Source organism: Rhipicephalus microplus, unplaced genomic scaffold (assembly GCF_043290135.1).
Source record: "Rhipicephalus microplus isolate Deutch F79 unplaced genomic scaffold, USDA_Rmic scaffold_117, whole genome shotgun sequence".
NCBI classification, from domain to species: Eukaryota; Metazoa; Arthropoda; class Arachnida; order Ixodida; family Ixodidae; genus Rhipicephalus; species Rhipicephalus microplus.
In genome coordinates, this window is record NW_027464689.1 from 495,001 (window position 1) to 506,081 (window position 11,081).

The following is an 11,081-nucleotide window of genomic DNA, read 5'->3' on the forward strand; positions in this document are numbered from 1 at the left end:
GCGCGCCCGGTCGCAGAGAGGAGTACGCAACCTCGACCGCACTTTCCCTGCAGGCTTCCTTCCGACTCGAAGTCCTGCGGCGGTCTCAACGAGGTGCCACATCCTCAATGCAGTCGGTCGCCCCCGTTTCGGTTGGGCTCTGGCACGACGGTCGCCACCGTCTCGCCCTTGAGTGGCCGCTGTTGGCGCTCGCTGTGAGGTGTTCAGCGTGCTGTCCGTGTTGCCGACGCGGTCAAAACGAGTCGACGGCTCACGTTCCCTTGTGCGCCGAAGGCTCTCTTGATATGTGATCCGACCCTCAGACAGACGAAGCCAAGGGAAGACCCAAGGCCGCAATGTGCGTTCAAAGAATCAGTGCTCAGTGTGTCCTGCAATTCACACCAAGTCTCGCAGCTGGCTGCGTTCTTCATCGACCCGAGAACCGAGTGATCCACCGCTTAGAGTCGTGAAAAAGTGTTTGTTCAATTCCGTACAGTCAAAACCAAACGTTTCTGGCACTCGGCCAAACAGTGGCCAAGAAGGGCGCTTTTCAGCGCACGCTTGGACTCCAAAACTCTGCCGCGCCTTTTTCGGCTGCCGCAAATCGAGCAAACGGTGTGTTTCGGACGGCGTTTCGCTTTCGCTACTTGCGAGTGCTTTCGTGGTCCACCCCTCTATAAATACTCGGGAGGCGTCGAAGCCGGTTCTCCAAGCCGGACCCGTAGGTATCGTTGTGTGCTCGCTCTCATTGGCCCGCCTAACCAGAAAATGCCTGCGGTACACCCATTTGGATAAGAGTGCACGCAGATGCGGGCCTCGACGGCTACACATTTCCTCGGGCGGCCGCCTCCCGGCCTCCGTGGAGCGCGGGATGCACGGTCCCATCGACAAGCCTCTCCCGTTTTTACCGTGGCGTCGCGGTTCACCACGGCAGGCGGGTCGGTCTCCTCCGCATAAAAAGGGGGACCCCCGCTTTTTGTTCCACGAAATCGCACAAGCTTTTTTCGCATCCACGGTTTGCCACCGCACACCAAAATGCCGATCCGGCTGCCTACTTTAGCCAACAGGTGGAGCCAGGCGCGCCGTACTTGCGCGGCACTTCCCACGTCCACCGAAGTCGGTGCCAAGGACCACTTTCGGCGCCGGAGCCGCGTACGAGCCTACTCGAGGCGGAAGAACGAAGCCAGCAAGGGCCTGGCCGCAAGTGCGTTCAATTGTCGGGACGTCCAAGTCCCTCGTTCTTCCGTGCTTCCTCTTTCGGCAAGTCGTTGCGGCACCTTCCCAAAGCGCGCAGACCCGCTAATCGCGACGAGCGCGACGTGGCCGTGCCGCCTTTCCCTCGGCAGCAAGCAAAACGCCTGGCAACGTCGACGCTCCCCTAACCGCGATCTCGCACCGTGTTTCGTGTGGCGAATTCAAAAGCCGGCCGGCGCTGCTGCAACCATTACGGTCGGTACGCATACGCCGCGGAGGGCGGGACGGTCATCGGAGCGTGCGGTTCCTCCATCGAGTACTGCGCACCTCGGCCGTCGCATCGCCGTGCCATGACCGGCCGCGCGTCAACGCGAACCGGTGCCAGCGAGATCCCTCGCCTGCAAGAACCGACCGGCAGCCTCCGTCACCCGAGGACGCGGAGGCGCTTGCCGCGGACGGCGGGACGGTATGCACTGGTGCACAGCGGACCCGTCACATCGCCAGTTCCTTGACCGACCGCCGACGCTTGTGCCGTTCCTCTCGTACTTGGCAGTCGCCGCGCGATTGTCGGGTCTCGTTCTTGCACGCTCGAACGGTCGGGAGGGCACTCGGCTGGCGTTTCGGGAACGCGCAGCCTCGCCTTCTACCGACGTAACCACGACTCGCCGTTCGCGCTCCGCCGCTCCTGTTTACAGTACTAGGCGGTCCCGCAGCGGTCGGGTCGCGCATTTCGAGCGCTTCGAGCCACGGTGCAGTGGCGGGTCGAAAGCCGACCTATGAGTGCGTTGCGCCGTTTGTACCCGCGTCCGCCACCTGGCCGACCGTCCAAGGTCGCGGTGTTGGCGTCCGCTGGGCGCAACAATTTGTCACGGGGTGCCGCTCCACATTCAGGCAGCCCCGTGGGGAAAAGCCGACCCCGCGTCCAAACGGGGTCAGCGGCAGAAAGTGTCGGGCGCAGACGCAGCTGAGGCGCTCACCCTTCACAATCCGTTAATGATCCTTCCGCAGGTTCACCTACGGAAACCTTGTTACGACTTTTACTTCCTCTAAATGATCAAGTTTGGTCATCTTTCCAACAGACCGGCGCAACCGAAAGGCCGCGCCGGACATCGGTCCGAAGACCTCACTAAATCATTCAATCGGTAGTAGCGACGGGCGGTGTGTACAAAGGGCAGGGACGTAATCAACGCGAGCTTATGACTCGCGCTTACTGGGAATTCCTCGTTCAAGGGGAACAATTGCAAGCCCCCTATCCCAATCACGAAAGAAGTTCCACGGGTTACCCAGTCTTTTCAGACAGGGATAAAGACACGCTGCTTCCTTCAGTGTAGCGCGCGTGCGGCCCCGGACATCTAAGGGCATCACAGACCTGTTATTGCTCTGTTTCGTGCGGCTAGGAGCCGCTTGTCCCTCTAAGAAGGTTGTAAGGTGCTGGGAACCCCGCACCTATTTAATAGGCTAGAGTCTCGTTCGTTATCGGAATTAACCAGACAAATCGCTCCACCAACTAAGAACGGCCATGCACCACCATCCACCGAATCAAGAAAGAGCTCTCAATCTGTCAATCCTCCCAGTGTCCGGGCCGGGTAAGTTTTCCCGTGTTGAGTCAAATTAAGCCGCAGGCTCCACTCCTGGTGGTGCCCTTCCGTCAATTCCTTTAAGTTTCAGCTTTGCAACCATACTTCCCCCGGAACCCAAATACTTTGGTTTCCCGGAAGCTGCCCGCCGAGTCATTTGAGTAACTCAGGCGGATCGCTGGTTGGCATCGTTTATGGTCAGAACTAGGGCGGTATCTGATCGCCTTCGAACCTCTGACTTTCGTTCTTGATCAATGAAAACATTCTTGGCAAATGCTTTCGCAGTAGTTCGTCTTGCGACGGTCCAAGAATTTCACCTCTAGCGCCGCAATACGAATGCCCCCGTCCGTCCCTCTTAATCATTACCTCGTATTCCAAAAACCAACAGAACAGAAACGAGGTCTTGTTCTATTATTCCATGCAAGTTTATTCAGGCGACTCGCCTGCGTTGAGCACTCTAATTTTTTCAAAGTAAAAGCACCGGCCATCTCGAGGCACACAATGAAGTGCACCAAGAAAGAACCGGCATGATGTTCAGTCCGAGCCGTCGCATCGGGTAGATGCACTACTCGTCTGGAACTGAGATCCAACTACGAGCTTTTTAACCGCAGCAGCTTTAGTATACGCTATTGGAGCTGGAATTACCGCGGCTGCTGGCACCAGACTTGCCCTCCAATTGATCCTCGTTAAAGGATTTAGAGTGTACTCATTTCAATTACGGGGCCTCAAAAGAGTCCCGTATTGTTATTTTTCGTCACTACCTCCCCGTGCCGGGAGTGGGTAATTTGCGCGCCTGCTGCCTTCCTTGGATGTGGTAGCCGTTTCTCAGGCTCCCTCTCCGGAATCGAACCCTGATTCTCCGTTACCCGTAACAACCATGGTAAGCAAGTAACCTACCATCGAAAGTTGATAAGGCAGACACTTGAAAGAAACGTCGCCGGCTCGTGGCCATGCGATCAGCACAAAGTTATCCAGAGTCACCACACAATACGGGCCGAAACCCGATCGATCTTGGTCTAATAAAAGCACCCGTTACCCAAAGGGCTCCAGGCTCACTGCATGTATTAGCTCTAGAATTGCCACAGTTATCCAAGTAGGAAGAAACGATCTAAGGAACCATAACTGATTTAATGAGCCATTCGCGGTTTCGCCTTATTTCGGCATGTACTTAGACATGCATGGCTTAATCTTTGAGACAAGCATATGATTACTGGCAGGATCAACCAGGTAATCGTTCGACTGCGCGTCCGTCCTCGCCTTCGGCGGGCCGGACGCAGTCTGTGTGCGGCGGAGGCCACCTTCAGGCGCCCCAACACGCTTATTTTGCACTCCGAGATGACGGCGTTCGAGCTCGCTACGGCACAACCTTCCCGAAAGACGAGTGGGAGCCGTGCGGCAAGAAGCACGTTCATGCTCGCTCTTTTTCGTTGCATCGACTCGGTCGCGCCGTGCGGGTTGCCCAAGCCCGCTGCACTGTCGGTGGACCGGCCGGAACTAGCAACGGAGCCGAGACTGCAAAGCCGCCAGACGACGGGTCACGCCCGCGTCTTCGGCGCTTTCGCATCTGAATCGCCCGAGGACGACACGGAACACACCTCGATATCGTGGTAAAACGGCACCGTCCGACAACCAGCCCCTAACGCATCAAGCGGATGAGGCTGCAGACGACTGCCGTGGATTCCCCTGGAGCAGACCCGAGGACACGCTTGACGAGGCCGAAGCCCGCCGCATATCAGACACCCGGTCGCTTTCGCGTACGCCGCTCACGAGAACCCCCACATAATAGCAGCGATAAGTACCCAGACCTCCTTGGGCACTAATACGAGCGTACTCGAGAAAATTTCACCGCGGGTGTGCCCCGAAACGTGTGGCACGTTGAGCGTGCCACAAGTCTACGTCGCTCTCAAACCCGCCGAGGTCGTAGAATTTGCGACCCTACTCACGAAATTCCCACCGAGGATACGGCCGCAAACGTACCGCACCTTGGGTAGGCCACGAGTTTGTGCAACACTACGCTGACGGCACAGCACCGAGGTCGTGCGCGCACGCACGGGAAAATTCCGCCGCGGTTTCTGCCGAAAACGTGAGGCACCACGACTCTCCGCAAGTTCGCGTCGACTGCGAAAGACCGAAGTCGTGAACGACGTGTCCGCTACTCGCCGCCGACACGCTGGACACCAAACGTACAACGACTCGACGGCGTCGTAGAGGCCCACGACGCGGTTTTCCTTAACGACGTCTCGGCGTGGCACCGACAGGTTAGAACGGCCGACCAACGTTCCCTGTCCGCCGTTCGGCTCAGTCGAAGGGCTCGGCGACTTCGGCAACGCTGCGAAGCCGCACGGTGACGCACGCCATGTCCCCATTTTTTTTTTTTTCTTTCTGCGTCTGCCGGGGTGCCCCTATAATAGCAGCGATAAGCACCCAGACCGCCGTGGGTCGCTCGCCCCGGCTGACGTGGTTTTTCGTACTCCTGCGGCGGTCGCCGTCAAGCACGTCCAAATACGCTACTTTCGTGGGCGCATTCACGCTCTTTCGCTTCGCCGGAGTGCCAGCACTCACTCTGCCAAAAACGGCGAACATCCGAGCGGCGGTTCCCACTTTTGCGTCGGCGTCGCAAACCCCGCCCCGGCAGACGAGGTTTGCCGTACTCGTGCGACGGTGGCCGGCGGGCACGTCGAAAGACGCCGATATCGTGCGCGAATTGGCGCACCTTGGCTTCACCGGAGTGCCGCCACTGACTCCTCCAAAAACGGCGAAGATCCGAGCGGCGCTTCCCACTTTCGCATCGGCGTCCCGAACTCCGCCCCGGCTGACGCGGTTTACCGTACTCGTGCGACGGTCGCCGGCGAGCACGTGGAAAGACGCCGATATCGTGCCCGAATCGGCTCCGTTCGGCTTCGCCGGAGTGCCAGCACTGGCTCGGCGAAAGACGACGAACATCCGAGCGACGGTTCTCACTATTGCGTACGCGTCGCAAACCCCGCCCCGGCAGACGCACTTTGCCGTACTCGTGCGACGGTCGCCGGCGAGCACGTAGAAAGACGCCGATATCGTGCCGGAATCGGCCCCGTTTGGCTTCGCCGGAGTGCCAGCACTCACTCGGCCACAAACGGCGAACATCCGAGCGGCGGTTCCCACTTAGCCGTCGGCGTCCCGAACTCCGCCCCGGCAGACGCGGTTGCCGAGCTCGTGCGACTAGCGACCGCGAAGCCGTCTCGCGACGCCGCTTTCGTGCGCGGCTCCCACTGCGACCTGGGTCACCCGAGGTCGACGAGCAAGAAAGAATGTCGAAAAAAAATTTTTTTTTTTTTGCGTCTGCCGGGGTGCCCCTATAATAGCAGCGATAAGCACCCAGACCGCCATGGGTCGCTCGCCCCGGCTGACGTGGTTTTTCGTTTTCCTGCGGTGGTCGTCGTCAAGCACGTCCAAACACGCCACTTTCGTGGGCGCATTCGCGCTCTTTCGCTTCGCCGGAGTGCCAGCACTCACTCTGCCAAAAACGGCGAACATCCTAGTGGCGGTTCCCACTTTTGCGTCGGCGTCGCCAACCCCGCCCCGGCATACGCGGTTTGCCGTACTCGTGCGGCGGTGGCCGGCGGGCACGTCGAAAGACACCGATATCGTGCGCGAGTCGATGCTTCTTGGTCTCGCAGGAGGGCCGCCACTCACTCCTGCAAAAACGGCGAAGATCCGAGCGGCGCTTCCCACTTTTTCGTCGGCATCGCAAACCTCGCCCCGGCAGACGCGCTTTGCCGTACTCGTGCGACGGTCGCCGGCGAGCACGTCGAAATACGCCGATATCGTGCCCGAATCGGCCCCGTTTCGCTTCGCCGGAGTGCCAGCACTCACTCGGCCAAAAACGGCGAACATCCGAGCAGCGGTACCCACTTAGCCGTCGGCATCCCGAACTCCGCGCCGGCTGACGCGGTTGCCGAGCTCGTGCGACTAGCGACCGCGAACGCGTCTCGCGACGCCGCTTTCGTGCGCGGCTCCCATTGCGACCTGGGTTACCCGAGCTCGACCAGCAAAAAAGAAGGTCGAAAAAAAATTTTTTTTTTCTGCGTCTGCCGGGGTGCCCCTATAATAGCAGCGATAAGCACCCAGACCGCCGTGGGTCGCTCGCCCCGGCTGACGTGGTTTTTCGTACTCCTGCAGCGGTCGCCGTCAAGCACGTCCAAATACGCCACTTTCGTGGGCGCTTTCGCGCTCTTTCGCGTCGCCGGTGTGCCAGCACTCACTCTGCCAAAAACGGCGAACATCCTAGTGGCGGTTCCCACTTTTGCGTCGGCGTCGCCAACCCCGCCCCGGCATACGCGGTTTGCCGTACTCGTGCGGCGGTGGCCGGCGGGCACGTCGAAAGACACCGATATCGTGCGCGAGTCGATGCTTCTTGGTCTCGCAGGAGGGCCGCCACTCACTCCTGCAAAAACGGCGAAGATCCGAGCGGCGCTTCCCACTTTTTCGTCGGCATCGCAAACCTCGCCCCGGCAGACGCGCTTTGCCGTACTCGTGCAACGGTCGCCGGCGAGCACGTCGAAATACGCCGATATCGTGCCCGAATCGGCCCCGTTTCGCTTCGCCGGAGTGCCAGCACTCACTCGGCCAAAAACGGCGAACATCCGAGCAGCGGTACCCACTTAGCCGTCGGCATCCCGAACTCCGCGCCGGCTGACGCGGTTGCCGAGCTCGTGCGACTAGCGACCGCGAACGCGTCTCGCGACGCCGCTTTCGTGCGCGGCTCCCATTGCGACCTGGGTTACCCGAGCTCGACCAGCAAAAAAGAAGGTCGAAAAAAAATTTTTTTTTTCTGCGTCTGCCGGGGTGCCCCTATAATAGCAGCGATAAGCACCCAGACCGCCGTGGGTCGCTCGCCCCGGCTGACGTGGTTTTTCGTACTCCTGCAGCGGTCGCCGTCAAGCACGTCCAAATACGCCACTTTCGTGGGCGCTTTCGCGCTCTTTCGCGTCGCCGGTGTGCCAGCACTCACTCTGCCAAAAACGGCGAACATCCTAGTGGCGGTTCCCACTTTTGCGTCGGCGTCGCCAACCCCGCCCCGGCATACGCGGTTTGCCGTACTCGTGCGGCGGTGGCCGGCGGGCACGTCGAAAGACACCGATATCGTGCGCGAGTCGATGCTTCTTGGTCTCGCAGGAGGGCCGCCACTCACTCCTGCAAAAACGGCGAAGATCCGAGCGGCGCTTCCCACTTTTTCGTCGGCATCGCAAACCTCGCCCCGGCAGACGCGCTTTGCCGTACTCGTGCGACGGTCGCCGGCGAGCACGTCGAAATACGCCGATATCGTGCCCGAATCGGCCCCGTTTCGCTTCGCCGGAGTGCCAGCACTCACTCGGCCAAAAACGGCGAACATCCGAGCAGCGGTACCCACTTAGCCGTCGGCATCCCGAACTCCGCGCCGGCTGACGCGGGTGCCGAGCTCGTGCGACTAGCGACCGCGAACGCGTCTCGCGACGCCGCTTTCGTGCGCGGCTCCCATTGCGACCTGGGTTACCCGAGCTCGACCAGCAAAAAAGAAGGTCGAAAAAAAATTTTTTTTTTCTGCGTCTGCCGGGGTGCCCCTATAATAGCAGCGATAAGCACCCAGACCGCCGTGGGTCGCTCGCCCCGGCTGACGTGGTTTTTCGTACTCCTGCAGCGGTCGCCGTCAAGCACGTCCAAATACGCCACTTTCGTGGGCGCTTTCGCGCTCTTTCGCGTCGCCGGTGTGCCAGCACTCACTCTGCCAAAAACGGCCAACATCCGAGCGGCGGTTCCCACTTTTGCGTCGGCGTCGTAAACCCCGCCCCGGCAGACGCGGTTTGCCCTACTCGTTCGACGGTCGCCGGCGAGTGCGTCGAAAGACGCCGATATCGTGCGCTAATTGGCGCTCCTTGGCTTCTCCGGAGTGCCGCCACTCACTCCTCCAAAAACGGCGAAGATCCGAGCGGCGTTCTCCACTTTCGCATCGGCGTCCCGAACTCCGCCCGGGCTGACGCGGTTTACCGTACTCGTGCGACGGTCGCCGCCGGGCACGTCGAAAGACGCCGATATCGTGCCGTAATCGGCCCCGTTTGGCTTCGCCCGAGTGCCAGCACTCACTCGGCCAAAAACGGCGAACATCCGAGCAGCGTTTCCCACTTTCGCATCGGCGTCCCGAAGCCCGCCCCGGCAGACGCGGTTTGCCCTACTCGAGCGACGTTCGCCGGCGATCACGTCGAAAGGCGCCGAATTCGTGCACGAATCGATGCTTCTTGGTCTCGCAGGAGGGCCGCCACTCACTCCTGCAAAAACGGCGAAGATCCGAGTTGCGCTTCCCACTTTTTCGTCGGCGTCCCGAACTACGCCCCGGCTGACGCGGTTTACCGTACTCGTGCGACGGTCGCCGGCGGGCACTTCAAAATACGCCGATTTCGTGGGCGCATTCACGCTGTTTCGCTTCCCCGGAGTGCCAACACTCACTCTGCCGAAAGCGGCGATCATCCGAGCGGCGGTTCCCACTTTTGCGTCGGCTTCGCAAACGGCGCCCCGGCAGACGCGCTCGTGCGACGTACTCGTGCGACGGTCGCCGGCGAGCACGTAGAAAGACGCCGATATCGTGCTCGAATCGACCCCGTTTCGCTTCGCCGGAGTGCTGCCAGTCACGGCGCAGAAAACGGCGAACAAGTGTTTTTTTTTTTTTTCCTAGAATTTGTGTTATAGAAGGCACATTTGATATCGGACGATAATTTTCAACTTTATCACGCGCACCGATTTTCGTGTAGAGGTTTGCAAGTTTATGGGAATTTCTCCACTTGGAATAATGCGATTTAGTAGTACTACGAGAACTTCATGGATGTACTCAAGGGTACGGGGCAAGTCAGTTACGTCAACACCTGCAGATTTTTTACACTTCAAACTGAAAATTGTTGGTTGTGAGTCCTCGTGTGATATTAAAGGCCGATTCGCTAACACATAGAACAAAGAAAGAAAGGAAGAAAAAACGCCCGCGCTCGCTCAAGAAACCTGGGTTCGCAACAAGTGGCAACAACAAGCAACCGAGCGAGTGCGCCAAAACCCGTGGCGGCCGAACAAACGCGAAGTCCCAACCGCGTCAGCCGGGGCGGCACGGGACAGGAAAAATCACTTCAGCCGGGGCGGCGGGGCACCGAATAAACCTCGTCACCTCGTCGCAGGATAAAAGAGGAAACAAAAAGTCTAAACAGCGTCTGCTGGAGCGAATGCGTAATAAAACAACAACAAAAAAAAACACCCGCGCTCAAGAAGTCTGCAATCCTCACAAAAGGCGACTGTGACCGAGCAGCGTCAGCCGGGGCCGTGCGGAAACGGAAAAACCGCGACTACCGGGGCGTCGAGGCACCGAAAAATCCACTTCAGCCGCGGCGAAAAAAAAAAACAAAAAGAAAGACGGAGGGGGGGGGGGAACCACGTCTGCCGGGGCGAAGGAAAAAAAAAAACGCGTCTGCCGGGGCGAGCCCGGGTGCGGCACCACCGGGAAAACTGTGGCAAACAGACATGGCGATCGAGTGAGTGGGCCGCCAGCCAGGCTCAGCCAAAAAGTGCAAAGTCCGAACTGCGTCAGCCGGGGCGGCAAAAACCGCGTCAGCCGGGGCGGCGCAAAAAACCGCGTCTGCCGGGGCGGCACGAAACCGCGTCAGCCGGGGCGGGGCGAAAACTGCGTCAGCCGGGGCGAAAGAAAAAAAAAAACGCGTCTGCCGGGGCAAGCCCGGGTGCGGCACCACCGGGAAAACTGTGGCAAACAGACATGGCGATCGAGTGAGTGGGCCGCCAGCCAGGCACAGCCGAAAAGTGCAAAGTCCGAACCGTGTCAGCCGGGGCGACGCAAAAACCGCGTCAGCCGGGGCGGCGCGAAAACCGCGTCAGCCGGGGCGGCACGAAACCGCGTCAGCCGGGGCGGCGCGAAAACTGCGTCAGCCGGGGCGGCGCGAAAACCTCGTCAGCCGGGGCGAGCGAAAAGGGGGGGGGGGAACCACGTCTGCCGGGGCGAAAGAAAAAAAAAACGCGTCTGCCGGGGCGAGCCCGGGTGCGGCACCACCGGGAAGACTGTGGCAAACAGACATGGCGATCGAGTGAGTGGGCCGCCAGCCAGGCTCAGCCCAAAAAGTGCTAAGTCCGAACTGCGTCAGCCGGGGCGGCAAAAACCGCGTCAGCCGGGGCGGCGCGAAAACCGCGTCTGCCGGGGCGGCGCGAAAACTGCGTCAGCCGGGGCGAGCCCGGGTGCGGCACCACCGGGAAAACTGTGGCTAACAGACATGGCGATCGAGTGAGTGGGCCACCAGCCAGGCTCAGCCAAAAAGTGCCAAGTCCGAACTG

At 60.0% G+C, this 11,081-nt stretch overlaps 2 non-coding genes across 2 annotated transcripts; both read right to left on the bottom strand.

The window, feature by feature from the left end:
- Window positions 1-292: 292 nt before the first annotated feature.
- On the bottom strand, window positions 293-445 carry LOC142790674 (5.8S ribosomal RNA). Its single transcript, XR_012889687.1, has one exon. It is a non-coding gene; the product is annotated as a 5.8S ribosomal RNA (ribosomal RNA).
- A 1,719-nt stretch (window positions 446-2,164) lies between these two features.
- LOC142790614 (small subunit ribosomal RNA) lies at window positions 2,165-3,980 on the bottom strand. Its single transcript, XR_012889644.1, has one exon. It is a non-coding gene; the product is annotated as a small subunit ribosomal RNA (ribosomal RNA).
- Between the last annotated feature and the right edge of the window lie 7,101 nt (window positions 3,981-11,081).